Here is a 16,860-nt window from a genome sequence, read left to right on the forward strand (position 1 = left end):
AAAATCAAACAAAATACAAACCCCCTCAACCAAATAAACCCCAGGGTCTTTACAATTGCAATACAAAGGCTTGGATCTGGTTATCAAACATCTGCTGCTTGTGCTGCTGAGTTCCCAAAGTGATTAATAGAAGACAGAGCGAGCACGCAGAGGGGAGGGGTTATTTCAAATCTTAGTTGGTATGAAGTTTTGGAGGTGCCAGTCTCTCCATTACTTGCAAGGAGACCTTAAGGTGTATGAGTTTAGACAGCTCAAGCAGATGAGATGAATCCAGCCCTAACTATGCATTCAAACAAAATCTACCAGCCCTTGCTATCACCTCTCACGTGCACTGGAAATGCCCTGGCTGTTCCTTGGGTTTGCCTCCAAAACCAGCTTTTCCCAAGACCTGACACTCAGGAGACTCATCTGGCTTCTATCTAGGGGGACAGAGGCAAAACTCAAAAAAGAAAAGGTGGAAAGAAAAAAAAAAAAAGGCAAACTGTCTACTGCTAAAAAAAAACTAAAACAAACAAAAAAAAAAAACAAAACAAACCAGAGCTGTGTCAATAATGGTTATGGACATGAAGGTAGTGAAGAGTACTTTCAATGCCTGAAGACTTTAGCAGAAGCTGATTACACTTGCCCTTCACAATTCAGACCTCAGTCTTCTCAAGACCTAGAATAATTCTGTAGCCTATTAGTAAGCTAAATATACGCAGGGAACAAACACTATATCAGTCTTTTGTTAGAGATAACAGCCTGCACTGCTTTGATATGAGCAGCACAGAGATCAGTTGTAAAGAATATAAACCAGCTGAATTCAACAAAAGCCCTCTCTATTAGGATGTTTTTATTATTTTTATCTTTTATTCAATGTACCATCACAAGTTAGAGAAAGTAGTAGCAGTAGACAAGAAATATTCAAAATGGAAACTTAAATGTTGTATATCACATATCTGATATAGATGGATATTTAATATTAGTACAGACCTAGCAAATCAGTATTAGCTAGAGGTGCATTGGACAACACTTCAACAGAAAAGGTGAATAAATAGAAATACTACCGTTATAGACTCTAGCTAGTTTTGATAAAGAAAACACAGTTGAACCACCAAAATTCAGGCCAGACATCTAAGTCATCTAGTAAAAAAAAAACCAAAACAGGAATTGAATGTTGAGTATCTGCAAAAACAACCATTCCAAAGAACAAAGATTTTTTTCCATGTACAGCTTGCTTTACACTTGCTTATTGTACATAATTATGTTCCAGTGCATATAGCTGCACTCTTAATAATAGTTCCAGAAGAAGAAGAAAAAGGGAAGGAAGAATTGTGTTTCTAATAAAACTTCTCTGTTTTCTTAAAGCCATATTTCAGACACATATGTAAAATCACAGCCAAACTAAATTATCATCCCTGATAATCCACTGCGAGCAAGACTCATTTGAATCCACATAATATATTGACAAAAGCTATTGCTGGATAGGTCATTCAATTCACAGGGCCTTTCAACCCCACTGAAAATTTCAGACAGAAAGAAAACAAAAAAAAAAAAACCAAACTCTTTGTATTTCATATATAGACCTTTTTGCCGGTTCAAGTTTAAGACCTTTTTAAAAATGCACTGTCAGCAGCATAGCTTTTAAAGGTAAAATAAGGCCTTTAAAGCAGGTATCCCACTGTGTATTCTACCACTGCGCTGCCTGTGGAGTGTAAAAAACAACGGCAAAGATGGGACTGAAAGTCTCAAACACTCTCTTACAATGGCTTTCCTCTTCTCTTCCAAATCTGTAACCTTTGAAGACAAGGAACTGCAGTTAATGCGTTTACAAATAGGCTGGAACCTGCTATGTTTTTAAAGGAAACTCACAAAGGGCACAAACGTCCACTGGAATCTCATTACATTATTTAAAGGGACACTTTCAGGGCCGTCAGCCCCCCCAGTTTGAACTCTTTCTAATTTCATCTGTTTGAAAATCTCATGCACTTTCTCAGATTCTTTTAATGACTTGTCACTTCTCTCTCTCAAACAATTAAAAATGGCACTGATATATGATAATACCAGAAGGAAGTCTACCTGTGACAAGTTACAAATCCATCCTTACCCTTCATCTTTTGCAGGGAAAATACTGAAAACTCAGCTGACAAAATATCTGTCACCTTGCATGTTTATCAATAGTCTTTTATAAATGCTAAATAAGCAACAAAATGACAAAACCCAGTGGTCCAGAACTCATGAGTAACTTTGAAACAAACCAATATGCACAAATGGTAGATGACAACATACTTTGTGAAGATAAGACTGCAGATGTAAACCTTCAGCACACCCTGAAATCAGTCAAATGAACATTAGACTCCAAAGGCTGCAAACAAGCAGCATACTTCTTACTCTTATTCTTGCCAGTAGCCTGGCAAGTTTCCTTAAAAAACACTCTGCAGAAGTAAAAAAGGGGCAGTAGCAGGAATAAAGCTTCAGAAACAAATATAATTTTATATTATCATATATCCCACTGAATGTGATGTACAAACGCTGTTTAAACAAAAGTCTATAAAATGAATTTATCTGGTTTTTAAGTCTTGTTTTTCTACTCTAAGGTACAAAATTTGTACAGTAATTTTTTTTTTCCCAAATCTTGTCTGATTTTTTTCATTCCTTAATTTTCAACATGAGTGTTTACTTATTTCTGAATTTTTCAATTTCTTTATAGAATCTAAGTATGATAGTTCTAATCAGCAGCCGTTAAACAGAAGTTTGTTTACCATAACTCTACTGGTTTAAGACTCACATTCTGGCAATATTAAAACCCGCAATTGTCTTACTGTCTTTTAAATAACACACCAGAGACTTGAGTAGAAATATTTCCTTATATTAATCTAGTAGCACGAAAGGTCAATTGTAAGACACCTGTGTAAGACACCTGTGTAATTGAAAATATTTCTGTGGGAATTTGATATATCCTCCATTTCATACTTCATGCAATACAGTTCCTCATAAACCATCTCTAATTCTTCTCCAAAAATATTCATTTTCTGCATTTCATTTTATCTATGACTATTGTAGCAATAGATAATGGCCAGATAATAGATAATGTCAGAATGGCTCAGAATAACATATCCAAATCTGTTTTACCTAACAATATATGAAAGTACCACAATATGCCATTTGTGGCTGAAATTAGAGATTGTAGTTTACAGAACATCCAACATGATTTGAGGCAACCGAACTGGAGCCACATGGTATCTGCAAATAAAATTTATGAGGAATCATGTTTTTCCATCACTCTAGTTTTTACTAAGTCTCCATTTATCCTTGTAAAATTATGATTCTACTATTTGAGAATCCTCCTTTCCAGCCCTGCATTGTCCTTAACAAATGCAGCTAAACCTGAGACCATCAGCACATATAAATTCATCCACATACACATGCAGTCAATCATATTAGTGGACTTTTGAGCATTTCCATCTCACTAATATGCACAGATCACACAAAGGAAAAAAAGTCTACATAGGTTGACTGTAGTAACATTTGGTTGGGAAAAAGAATAGCAACCGAGGGAAATGTTGCCTTGCCCTGAAAGTCTCAAAGGGCAGCTAATAAATTATGGACTTAATAAACAACAAAATTATGATACCCACTTTTAAGATATTAATAATAATGTCATGCAGTCACACAAATCAAAATGAAAATAATTATTCTCTCAGAAGAAAGGAAAAAATCCTGAGTTTTTTGCAATCCTGAGCTCTAAACTGTGTCTTGGAAATGTAATCTCAAGAAACAGTTCCAGAACACCACAGTTTGAACTACAAGAAAGCTCACATCAAAGGAGAAAAGTGTCAAGATCCAGATTCATTCCTGTTCTCAGAAACAATGGTAGTACTCTGAGAATTTCTAACTCTTAGTGCTGACTTTCAACCAGTTGTCTCTGAATTTTTCTGCACTACAGCTAGGTTTTGACAGATTTAAACTGATTGTAGTAGTTCAATAGGTTCCCAAATATGAATTTAGTAGTGCTAAATTGTGCTAGTTGTAAATTCATCTACCTTTCTTTTCTGTAGGCTAAACTAAGGTTAAAATGTGATACAATGTGATTTGAGAAGACCAAAATCTCTATTATCATTAAAAGGGTTCTTAAGAATTAACCTGAAGATGTTTGTTTATGGTGTGCTTTATTTATGAGCTTGAGTTACGAAACCTTTGCTATGGGAAACTGTACAACCCAAGTGTACTTTGTCGGGAGTGGTCTGGGGAAACTCTGGCTGAACTACAGAAAGGGTACACATGGCCTATGAAAAGCCACCAGACACTGGCAAAGGATAGCAATGCAGCTTCCAGAGTCTAAAAAAGCTATAAATTCTCTTGTGTCCTCTCAGTGGGCATCAAAAGCAAAGATAAAGAATGCAGATCAGATAATGACTGCAGGTTTTAAGCTGTTTTAGAGTTCTAACTTTTTCAATAAAAACAACTTCTCTGGGCTCTCAACATTACCGCTTCAGCTGGGCCTACAAAATGTTATTTCCTATGCCACAGAAAGCATTTCAGTTGCAGAAAAAAATGTTGCTCCATTCAGCTGATACCAAGAGATTTCAAACAAAACAAGCCTCAATATCTAGTCCACATCCATATTGCACTGGTTGCATCTTTTTTGGAAGAGATACAAATTTGGGTTCCTCTTCCAGCTATTTGGAGCCACTCCTAACTAACACTGAGGCAGGAGAGATTCTCTCTAGGTTTGTTCTAATTAAACTGTTCTGTAAGATGCAAAATCTACAGTTTTACTAAATATACATCTCAGAGGGAAGTTCCATAAGATGGCCAAATTCATCTGACTTCTTCGTGGATGAAGTTCACATCTCCACCCCCCTCTCAGTTTTGTCCATGCAAGGATGGTCCTACTGCCTTACTCAAGTCAGCTCTGACACTCATTCCAATATTTATGGAGCCAGTTCAGCTCACTAGGCTCAGCAGAAAACTATTCACATTTTTTAGTTTTTTTTCTTTAGGTTAGTATTTCACATTTTGCATTAGAGTTGGCACAAGGTAAAAATAATTTCTTGCATTAGCTTTCATTGTCTTTAGAGATGCTTCAGTCTGTAAGGAATAACTTAACAAAGAAAATTTGATTACATATTTTGAATATTCCTTTCAGCTAATGATCTGTGGTATTATTGCCTTGGTTCTGTTAATTTCTGACTATGAAAAAATATGTATTGCACTTTAAATACACCCATTTACAATACACTTCTGAGCATGAACTCTTCCTACATTTTCTCTATGTTAATCACATTGAAAACAAAAGAATAAAGGAAACCAGAAGTAATGGTCATAAAATTAAGATGGCACAGTCAGATGCGATCACCCCTTTCCCTGTTGAGAAGGGGTCAGAGGAGCATAAAACCTCAACAATGCATGAAGAAAGCTGGGACTTCCTTCATTAATGAGTTCTTGAGACTGGCCACCTTGAGCTTTCAAGGACCAGTGCTATCAGTGCTAATTAAAATGACATCAGTTCAGTGGTATTACATACTTTGGGCTAAATTAGGACAAGTTTGTTAAGGACTGATTGTTTTGTATGTGCAGTGATAATTACTGACAAGCATTAAGAACTAATCATTGGCAACATGTATTGACAACCCAGTAGAGTCAAGTCTGAAGTTTGAAACTGCAGGAATCTATCTTTCAAACATTCCTGTCACAGCAATCCCTAATCTCCGACATACATAATTCGCTATATTCAGTTGCAACTGAAGGGACTGTGGCAACAAACTGCTGTCTGGTTATCCTTCGAGGATACAACCCTCCCCAGGAGGCCAAGTGCTCAATGGTGTGCACTGCCATAGCTTCCCTCTAGTTCCTGCTCTGCCTGCACAAAACATAGACGAAAGCACAGGAGCATCTATAAATCAGTGTGGTAATTCTGCAGCTAGAAAGAAGGCAGCAAACACAGAAGTACTCAACTGACAGCATAAGACTTGACAAGTTTGCATTTTTCTATTACAAACAAAAATCTTTGCAGTTATATACGTGAAAGCTCTAGCAACCTCCAGTACTACAACTTGTGCTTTCCCACTGAAGTGGATAAAAGGGTCCTGTAATATTCTTATAAAAAAGTGGCAGCCATGGTACAATGTTTGCATGTCTTTAACCTTGAAGATCTGTAACTATTTAGATATGCATGCATAAATACACGTAGATATACATGTATAAATATACATCGTATATATATTATTTTAACTAGCTATTAAACAAGATTGCTTTTATAGCAATAATTTCTGTATTTAGATTGAAAGTGATGCAAGCCTCAAAACTCCTGTTGAGTTCATAGGTCCATTGTCTCATCACTGGGATTTCGTAAAATGCATTTTGTTGTTAGTAGATGCCATTAAATTTGCTGACTACATATGTACATTGTCTTATTATTCAGTCTTAGTATTCTGCTGTGCGTTATAAACCCTGTGGTATTAGTCAGAAATGGTTACACAGAGCAACCATGAAAACATACAAATAAAATACGAAAGAAGAAATATTTTTATTTTCACTTTTATACTAAAGTCAAATTAACTTTAATATCATTCTGGTTTATAGGTTAATAAAATACAAGAGAAATTAATTACTAGCAGAAATACATATTTATAATGCAAGCACCACGATAACAACAACAAATGAAAAGGGCTCTTAGTGGAAGTACCTGCCCTAAAGGGCAAGAGATATGCCAACCTAATAACCTCACCAGGGGTTATGAAAAATTTGCACATTGCCTGACAGCCTAAGGTAAAGTCTTATGGTAGCTCTTCAAGTGGATAAAAGGGAAAATGGAATGCATTGCAAAGAGGTACAGTTTATCTAAATCAGTGGAGACATTTCCTGCTGCATTGACCTTCACTGCATCTTGAGGAGCATAAAAAGCATTAAAGGACATTTTAAAAACACCCAGGGGTTTTCTTTATCTAGGTTTTCTCCCTGATCAAATAAACTGGAACTCTTTATTATAGATATTTCCCATATTTCAAGTTAATGTACATTTTTCTGCAGCACAGCCACGTAAATAATCTTAACACTTCATGAGGGCCCTGACAGTCTTGCACAAATGTCATATTCCTCCCTAGATGAACATCCCTCAGAACAATAGCTTTGCCATGTCCCTTTGCACTGACACTCACTGAAATTATTATCCTTAAGATGACCAGGATCAAGTAACAAAATGGAAGGACCAATGTTTCACAGCACAAGTATTAGAGAGTGGAAAATCATGTGTGTGTGTAAAAAATGAGTGTGTGTAAACTGATGTTGTATAATGTGACAGAGTTCACCTACATCTGCACTGTTTATGAGAAATAATACTGACAGAAGGGCTATCTCTGTTACCTAAGACAACAGAGTAAATTGTTGACTCCTAGCTCTTTACTCATGAAGACTCAGAAGTAAATCAGGCACAATATCGGCAGCTAAGCCTACTGGCAGATCTTCAGTAAGCCAAATGGTCATGTTTTTAGCCTGTATGTCAGCTTAGCGCAACTGAATCTCTGTCCTTTCAATTACTCCCTATTTAAAGAGGCATTCATGATCAGAGAACAACATGCAGACATGAAATACGGAGATATATTGCACTTACAATCTTTATACAGCTTTCCTCTCTCAGCTGTTTAATGTTGTTCCTTGTGAACTGAGTTTTCACACTAGGAGAAAATAGTAAAAGCAAGCTCTGCACACAGAATGTAAGAGCATTTCACCCAAAGTGCCTTTTTTTTTTTTTTCTGTAGGGCTTAAATACATCTACCAAATCAGCAAGGCTTAAGAAATAAGATGATGAACACACTTCTCATTCCCACTTACGGCAGCGTACAGGACTGTGATAGGTAGTGGCTCCTGGCTACATGAAGTATATTGATTTCTAAAAATTAGACTCAACCTCTGCATTCTGTCCAGTAATATAATGCAGTTTCATTGAGAAATATTTTTAAGTAAGATGAAATACAGAACAAAGAAAACTAAAGGTTGAATTTAAGTAATTTATCTGTTTTCTCTTTTTTAATCACTTCCCACTTTTGCCATTATAACATTCTGTTTGCATCTGAATGAGTCTTTCGATACTTCCTTCTGCTTTCTTCATAAGACCTAATTTTAACTAGCTAAACACCTAGTTCCATTTCCTATATTTTTTTAAAATTTTCTCAACAATCGTGTATTTGATTTTAAGCAGAAAACTGGCCAAAAGTCTAAAAGTAAATGGACACCTTTCATATAAATAATGTAATGAGGTGTGTATAGCCCTTCATTTAATACCATGGGAGTGATATTATATCCAAAGTAAATTTTATCAAGTATGGACATGTGAATTCCAAACTCTTTATATTCTTTTCATATATAAATTATCAAACTTACTTGCATGCTTTCAGGTTCAATACATCTGAGTTGATGAGTTTCTGCATACCATTAGTAACTTCTGCACTGTGTAATACTTCTTTTAGTTCTGTGTAGTTTTTCTTCATTATTCAGCCATTTTTCCTTATTACACTTCCAAAGCAGCAGATTTATTTCTGCAAACAATAAAAGATACATGTTTTTCCACTTAATAAATAAACTGCAGAGAGCAATTATAATCATCACTTAGATCATAAGATTATTCCATAAAGCTTGACAACAACAGCACAGAACAGTGGCAGAATAAATGCAGTTACCAACATTTTTTTAAAAGCCATTGATCAGAACATCAGAAATACAGTGCCTTAAGATTTGACATGGGAATTTGCGCTTTACATCCAGAGCTAACAAAACAGCTGCTTTTAAAATTCAGGGTAAAGAACTGTCTGTCTTGCCTGCCTATTCCTTTGAGTCCTCTGCATCTTGTCTTTAAATCCAATGGACAGAGGAGTTCTTGGGTTTTATTCTCTCCTCTTCTCAAAATTAATGTGCGTCATATAAAGTACCCAACACTGGTAATCATTCCCTTATATTTAAAATATATGTAGCTAGAACAAATGTATGACTCACTTGGCCAGGTTCCATAGCTGTGCTACTGTATCTGAATAGCTCCACAGCACTCCACCTTTTGTAAATATCGCATGCTTTAAAGCTATCTAGTGTAACAGATAAATCTGGACAATCACATGTTTTGTAATGATTTCTCCTGACATTCTCAATTACATTTTGGAGAGCCTTGACTACAACATTTCCAGCAGTTCCCTCAACCAACAGCATAAATTTTGTTAAACTGCAACAGTGCTGTGCAAGATTTATTTGCTGAGCAGTTAACTCTGGTTACACTATCAAAGGCAGGAAATGAAATTGCAGCAAATTTCACCGTCAGCAATTAATTTGTTATTTTGAAGGGAAATAGTAAAAGCCAAGCTACAAACAAAGTTCAACTTCATATAATGACAGCACAGAAACATGTCATTAAATTTCCTACAAATTAGTGTGTAGTGAAAACCATCATATAAGGCAGTCACTATAAATATTATTAGGGGGCCTTGGATAATGTTTTTGGCCGCAAGCTGAAAGTTAAAGGTATGAAGCCAGTGCTCTGAAACACCATCTAACAGCAGGTAAATTACTACGTACATAGATACTTCTTAGTCTAAGTGGAAACCTGGATTGCTAGGCTGGTGGGAAATTAGTGGATTTTAATCTTTGTATGTAAAAGCTGACGTATTTTGAAAATTCATAAACTGGCTCCTCTCAAAGAGGTGCTTGGAGGCTGATCTTTATTTTTTAAAACATTTCTATCTGAAAGCATTTCTTAAAAACAAAACATGAATGGACAGATATTGTCTTTTTTTATCGTGCTAGAAAAATAGCCAAAAATGCTATTCCTCAGAGTGGTTCCTGTGTGGTGGCTTGTAACATCATGTTTCTTGTATGGCTGAGAGAGACAGCGCCTGTATCTTTGTGGTTCTGGAGAGATAGAAAGTTGTAAGTTCTATCTCTAGGAAATAAATACCTGTCCAATTATCTTCCTACAAAAGACTATGAGTATGAGTAAGGGACGGAGTGAGGTGATTATTTTTTAAAGGATAAAAATACAAAGCAGATTACTGACAAATAGGAAACTATCCTGAATAGATGACATTCTAGTTTTCTCAAAACAAAATGACTGGTGAGATATAGCAGATGCATAAACTGACTTTTACAGGGAAAATGTACACAAACACAATATACTGAACAACAAAATACACGACTGGAGCAAGGAAAAAAGGTAACATTTCACCTAGGAAATGCCTGCCCTAAGCACAGTAGTTCCAGAAAAGGTCCTGAATCAATCCTGAATTTTCACTAAGTTCCCTGTTTATAGGAGGTCTCCTTTTGATAAGTATTTTCACTTCCATGCAAAACCAGAGTCTAAACTAGAAAGCCAGAAGCATAAAAATAAAAAAAATAAAAAAATTAAAAATGAAGGAACCTTATACCCACATTAGGAATGTCCTAGTACCAACAACTCAAATTGAAGTGAGTCGCTGAGCAATTGCTGTGGAGTATTAGAACCATTGTCTTGTGATAGAAAGATCAAAGGTTTGGTTTTGAAAGTTGAGCCTGAAATCCTTTTGCTTTGGTGTTCCTAACTATAAAGAAGGATAATAGCATGTCCCTCCCACAAATAAGCTCCAGGATGATATGAGCATCTATCGAGAGGTACTTGCATAACATAGTGATAAGTACTCTATTTCTTATTACAAAAATAAACCACATTTTGGTCCATAAAATAAGCAGATTGAGATCTATGTTTGTACTGAAGATATTTTTGGACAGCCATGGTCCCAGTTAATTTTAAAGAAGTGTATGTAGAATCAACCACAAAGGCAGACAGCCCTTACGTGGCCTTGAAATACTGCCTTTCTGACGCAAACGATCTGTAGGTGCACTAAGTACTACTGCCATGAGAGAAAGGTGAGAAAAGTTGCTAAAAGGAGGATCATCAAGTGGAGCTTCTTTTGGCAGGTGGGTGTAATTAAACCCAACATGAAGAACAGAAGATGCTCATACAGTTTATGGATTGTTGACTAGACCTATTTTCAAAGTGGTGCCCATAAGCAGATTTCTCTGACCTTTTTTCAAATCTTGTATTGTTTTCCCTTTCCTATACTTAAATTCTTTGCATTTCTTGTCTTCCACATCTTATCTTAATTTCTCACTTATTGAAGCCATTTTATATTCTCTCTTCTTCCTATTTGTGCTTAGCGGCTGTCGTAAACCCTAAATTACCCACAGTTTTGCTCTCTGCTTTTCCCTTGGATTCTTCTCATCTCTTTCTTGAGAACTGTAGCTCATATTTAAATTCATTTACAGGGTGTCAGCAGCTTCTCAAGTCTGTCTCTAATATTCCTCCAGCACTACCTTCCAGTAAACATGATATACAATGAAGGACCTCTTTCTGTACAAGACAGAGAATATTTGCCAGTCTAATGACATCTCATCTGCAGGAGAAGCAATTTCCTCCCCATTGCAAACAGCTTGGATCTTCTAAGATAAAACCAATAAAAGTTCTTGTTTCGTCATAGGACTTTGGTGATCTTACACAGAGAGTTATTAAATATGGTGACAAACTGTCCACAGAGCACGCCCTGAGCTGCAGGAACAGAGCACTTTCTACATTCTGCTGAGTTGCTCCTTCTAGAAGCAGCAACTCATGTCAGTGATTAACAAGAAGCTGGTGCAGATTCAGCACAGTTGGAGGCCAGCAAACTACAAGCTGCAGTGACAACTGCAGTGAGTGAATTCAAAATTAGATACTGAAAACTTTTAAAACAGAAGATGGGTGAAAAGAGGAAAGTTATAAAGCACTGTAACTGGATTAAAAAAAAGTTGCAAAACTTCTTCTGTGCCCATATTTGATGAAATCTCTCCAGCAAGTTTTACTCACCCTCTAATAATGTACGTTAACAACCATAATCTCTATCTTCTATGGCAGCAAATTACACTCATTTTCTTTTTATTTGTTCTTTAAAGAGCACTTAGATAAAAATAATTGCAGCACTCTTCCTTCAGAAGTTCAGGTATAGTGGCTAATTGATACAGATTTGCCTTAGAAATAAATGTGCTTTCACTGCAATAATATTGTTTTAACTGTGTTTGTCTCAGACCATAAGCATGACAACTTTTTGGACAGAGTTATATATTGTCCCACTCTTCTTCAGCTTCAGAAAAAAAATAACAGCCACTGAAAGAAAAGAAGAATATTGGGACAATTATTTTCAGGTTCATTGGTTTAAATTCCATAATCAATACTTTCATAGTAGTTCGGCAGTATATTGTCATTAATATCATGACCATTACATATGGCTTTTGACTGTTTCTGTTGTCTCACCTGCTTCAGAATATCTGCAAATAATGTTTCTGTGTTATTTGTGGGTTTTTACAAGCAAAAGATATTTATGAAATATGAGTCCATAACAATTCCCCCTGCCATGCCCAAATTTCATGCTGGAAGAATGACATCCCCTGAGATCTTCCAGGAATCTGTCCTATAATTGTAATGATGTAATTCATGCATGGAATGTTCATCAAGGAAATTAAGCATTGTTGTTTTCCTCACCTTAGCTTCACAGGTATGTTGTATGCTGAATATATGCTTTCTTTTACTGGGTGTACCAAGAAAATCACAGTATACCATGCACCCAACATTTTTTTCTCTTCTTTTCCTCACTGAGCAAAGCACAAATTTTAGCCAAGGAGCAGCTCTTTAAAAGTAGACCTAAAAAATTATTAAGGAAACATTACATCAATTACACTCTGTATCACTTAATTACAATCAGATTAGAAATAGGTATCATATAGAAAACATTTCTATGTGGAGTACTTGGAAAGTTTAGGCATTATTATGTGTATTGAAACAAGAAAGCACTTAATTCTAAAAGGAAATATGTGAGACTGCACATAATAAGAGGTCCCAGCACAATATGGTAGCCAAGACATTCTCTGAATGCATGAGGGACCATCTGGAACAGAAGACGGGTAGTGTTGCCTCTGTAGCTGGTATTTACATTGCAGTATCAAGGCAATACCATACACTGGGGCAAGTTTGAATACCCACAGTTCAGAAAACAAGTTGAAAACTTGAAAAAGATTCAGAAAAGAACCAGAAGGATGACTCCAGATCTGCCTTAGCAGAAGTGCCTTAGCAAGGCACTTCATTATCTCAATCCATAATCACTTCTCAGAGTGAAGGTTTATAATATAACTTCATCGCAAGTGATGTGTATCTAACAAGCAGAGATTTCTGATAGCAGAAGGCACTTTAATCTAGCAGGGAGTTATAACAAAATCCAATAGCTAGAAACTTACAGCTAGATAAGTCCAGAAAGAGAGGTACACACTTTTAATAGTGCGAGGGAATACTGGAACGACTTTTCCAGGAATGTACCTAATTCTCTGCACTTCATAGACTCTGAGTTGATTTTGAATGTCACAAATTCACAGTGTAAGGTATAAATTTGATACAGAAGCAATTGTTTGAATTGCAGCAGAATACAATTATGCAGAGATTGGACTATAAAGAAGGTCAAAAAATATAGAAGGTCAAATAAGTAGAAGGTCATAATGGATTCCTCTTTTATAATCTAGAGTTAGTCCTACGTACTGTCTGTGAAATTTAAATATTAAACATAATTCTGTGTTTTGGAAGAATTTAATGTCTACTTGCATAGCAAAATTAGAAAGCTGCAGAACATTCCTTACTCAGCTATTGCACTATTAAGTACAATAAATACAGTAAGTACAACAATTTCTGATGAACTTAAGACTGGAAACTGTTGTGAAGCCTACACTGCACTGTTTTCAGCAGTTTTTGCATACTGATTGTAGTTTTCCAAATTAAATTAATACATACCTGCAGCAACCTCTGAGATTTCTTAAGGGAATTGCCTACTTGTGGTAATGTTTTAAATGATGTTACCAGTACCTTCAGACCATCTTCCTCTGCAAGACAAAATTTACTCCTGTCGAAACCATTAGCCTCATTTTTTTTTTCCAGAACCTGCAAGAGTTAACTCTGTATTGAAGTTCTCTTAGCCAGACATTATTATCTGCTGTGTATTTGTGTACCATCTAGCAAGGCTCTCACCTAAGTAGATATCACTGTGAAAATATACATAAAAAGATAGCAACTAAAATAAAAATATCAAAGCCAGACTCTTCCTACTCATTTTAAACATCCTCAGCTGCTGACCTGGATTTTATAAACTACTTAATATTTGCTAATGCTCTCTCAAAAGACCAAGAAATTCAAATACTATAGTTTTTAAGTACTCCAAACATCACCGATCTATTAGCTGCATTTAAAGAAAATACTGTAAAACTTACTTATATAAACTCATGACCTACAATTTTAATTTTCAGTTGAACACAAACCAGAAATCAAACTGATTTTTATTCTTAAAAAATTAAGAGTTAAATATGCTTATCTACCAGAAGGCCAATGTGGTTTTCCGTTTCCAGTCCAGAACCAAGCTCTACCGAAAAATTGAAAATCCTTCAAAATCAAGGATTACAATGAAAAAGCAGACAAGCCTACCCTGTGGGAAGACAAAACAGGTACCATTTTTATGAAAGCCTGCTGTTAACTCAGTGAATCATTACTTTCTACAAGAGTTTTCATTTTGGTGTCCCTTTTCTAGCTTTCAAAGATGTAGAAGGAACTACAGATCCCAGACCACATCCAGCTAAATATCCCTGTCCTGGTCTCCTCGGCCATGCTGGAGAACTTCCAGGAACTAGGAAAAGAGAGACATATGTCTCAGAAGCATAGCAGTCATCTTTTACAGCTTAGGCTTATGCACACCACTGCCAGTCATAATAAATCCAGATAAAAGAGAGTCTGAGATAACCCACATAAAGAACTGTTCATTGAACTCATATAATCTATACCACAGCCAATGAGCATGGAAGCAGGCTATTAAGCATGAACTCTATAACTGCCTTGTTAAGTGCCTGCAAGCTCTCGGATGAATGGAAGTAGAGTTCAATTTTTGTGCAAGACTTTAACATCACGTTGCCTGGTATTGGATTTTGAATGCTTTGGACTCTTTATCTTTATGAATTTTTTATAAATGGTACTTAATATGCAAGTGCTATGAGATTGTGCATTAACTGGAGAAACAGGGTAATTTATGGGACATAGGAGCAATTTTTCTACACTCAGCTAAACTGAAATAGAGAGCCAGCCTTTTACCATATGGCTTATTCTCAGCCATCATGTAATACAGATCTCTTTGCCCAACAAAATTACATGCTTTCACCATCAGCACCCTGTCTACTCCTGACAGTTTTCTTGGTTCCTTAGATTTTTTTTCTTCTCTGGATGCAAAGCCCTGTTGTGATGAAAGCAAGATAATACTCTTCATCTTACATTCCTTCACTAGAGAGCCAGTTACCAAATGACAGATATAAGAATAAACAGAGAAGAATAGAGGCCTAGAGGGTTGTGCAAAGGTAACGTTTGTTTTGACTCTGTAGGAGTATAAGCGTTTCTCTGCTCCTCCTGTGCTCTGGTCTGTACTTACTCTCCCAGCCACTACACAACACACTTGGTCTTCATCTTTATCAGACTCAAACTTCACTGTGCAGGGTAGGAACAAATACATGTTCCTTGTTTTGAACCTATCCTTCCCAAATAATGTGGGATCAAGATGTCTGAGGCAAGACTACCAGAAGGAAAAAAAAAGAAAAATAAATGCAGACAGAAAAAGTCTAGGGTATGAAAAATAAAGTAAATAATTAGCAGACCAAAGGATGAACACAGACTCACATGAAGAAATAACTGAAAGAATACCCACCCATCTTCCAACCTTCTGCTAAAGCTTTTCCAGAGTGGGGGAAAAAATAAAAGTGCCCTTATTGCAGACTCTGTTTTGGCTCTGGATATAAGCCACATATCTTCTAAGTAGTAGAGGAAAATATAGCGTGGAGAATTCCAATTTCCCACTAGTTTCAACAGGATGTTATAGGCCTTAGGTCTTCATAGCAGAACATGATGCATTTACGGAGGAGGAAGGGGAGTAAAGAAGATTCCTCTTTTTTAAGTCACTCACCCAAAAGGCAGAGACAGATATTGCAGGCATATGAGTAGAAAAGAACAGTGCTTGCAAAAAAGCAGATTCTGCAATCCACCTATTTCACCTATACCATGTCCCTTTGAACACAAACACAGAGAGTAGCTGCACTGAGGGTCATACGCATGGTGACACATGGAGGAAATACTGATTTTGGTGCCAAGGAGGTTCTGCAGCATGAGGTAATAGCAGCTGAATTTAGATGCAACTTTGTCATATGTGCAGTTCTCACTGAAAATGCTTATTGAAATTTAGTGCTAGGGATTTTGAGAAGTTTTGCTATTATTGATATGAAGCATAGGGTAAAAGCTAGGCTTTGCCTGATTATTTAGAGCAATTGAAGCTCATGTATGTTGTTAAATACTGAGTACCTACAAACACCTATCTGAAAGCGGATTGCGAACGATTTCATTAGGCTTGTACTATAAAAACAATCTCATTTTTGCTTGGATAAAATACTATCAACAGGAAATAAGCTAGGAGATGCCACTCACCCTAGCCGTTTTGAGCGAGCTGTTGTCTTCCTTCTAAAGGATAAAGCTTTGAAACCCAACGACAACTCTTCCTTACAAAACTATTCACCAAACATGAATAAGAGTATAAAAATCTCAGTCAGGATATTTTGTGACCTAAGAATGGCCTTGCTTTTGAATTATTTTTTGCTAATTATAAAATGATTTGATGCTGATCTCAACTAACTCCATCAACTGAATCGTCTTTCTTCTGCTTTTCAACCATCTGACAAAAATCTCAGCTTGGTGGTGCTCAGATACCGGATGGCAGCAATGAGATCTGCCTGTAGCTGATCTGTGAATAGATATCCAACCCCCCCACTGAG

The 16,860-nt window shown here is 36.3% G+C and overlaps 1 protein-coding gene across 2 annotated transcripts in view; it reads right to left on the reverse strand.

The window, feature by feature from the left end:
- The window catches only part of LOC115610994, a 160,556-nt gene extending 146,449 nt beyond the window's left edge, over positions 1-14,107 (reverse strand). For both annotated transcript variants that reach the window (XR_003992421.1, XR_003992422.1), the window contains exons 1-3: positions 13,802-14,107; positions 12,509-12,667; positions 8,362-8,516 (exon numbers count right to left, since the gene is read on the reverse strand). The gene's annotated coding sequence lies outside the window, so the exon portion shown is untranslated. The remainder of the gene's footprint in view (positions 1-8,361; positions 8,517-12,508; positions 12,668-13,801) is intronic.
- Positions 14,108-16,860: the final 2,753 nt, after the last annotated feature.

The sequence above is a fragment of the Strigops habroptila genome, chromosome 7, assembly GCF_004027225.2.
Source record: "Strigops habroptila isolate Jane chromosome 7, bStrHab1.2.pri, whole genome shotgun sequence".
In the NCBI taxonomy this organism is placed as follows: domain Eukaryota; kingdom Metazoa; phylum Chordata; class Aves; order Psittaciformes; family Psittacidae; genus Strigops; species Strigops habroptila.